The following is a 632-nucleotide window of genomic DNA, read 5'->3' on the forward strand; positions in this document are numbered from 1 at the left end:
CTGGAGTTCAGACGTGTGCTCTTCCGATAAGTTTCTAAAAATGTATTTTTTAATCACAATTTTGTTATGTATATTTTTTTTCATTCTTTAGTATATGATGCTAATTAATAAAATTTATTGTATTTAAAACAAATTTATTTTAGCAATTAAATTGGAATGGTCAAGAATACATCAAAAATTTTTGCAATTTGACATCATTTTGACAAACTAAAATTTGATCTTATTTTGATATCATTTTGATGTCATTTTGATCTTTCTGTTCTCCTTGGGACATTTTGAGGAATCATGCTTTGATAAGACATCAACTTTAAAAGTTCGTTTGAAACCATTTTCTTTGCCAACAATACATATTTCAAGATCAAAACATGTAAGATAGAATACAACATGTTGATAGAATACAACACATACAGCTTAACGTATAATAATAGCGTGTAATATATTGTATTTATATATATAATTGTGTATACAATAATATGTATACAAAGGGTATAGCGGGTTAAGGAGGTGATTTCGGGCCCCGCGCGTAATCGATCGTTATAGTGGGTAAAATGTCCACCCAGATAAAAGAAAATTTTGTGCCAAGTTTCATTTCAAAAGACCCACACAATTTCGAAATATCACAAGAGATGTGA

General features: G+C 28.8%; 1 protein-coding gene across 2 annotated transcripts in view; it reads left to right on the forward strand.

Annotated features, from left to right (window-relative positions):
• Positions 1-632, forward strand: part of LOC105461051 (DNA excision repair protein ERCC-1) — an 8,263-nt gene that overhangs the window by 659 nt on the left and 6,972 nt on the right. The window lies entirely within an intron of this gene.

Source organism: Wasmannia auropunctata, unplaced genomic scaffold (genome assembly GCF_000956235.1).
Source record: "Wasmannia auropunctata unplaced genomic scaffold, wasmannia.A_1.0 LD310116.1, whole genome shotgun sequence".
Classification (NCBI taxonomy): Eukaryota; Metazoa; Arthropoda; class Insecta; order Hymenoptera; family Formicidae; genus Wasmannia; species Wasmannia auropunctata.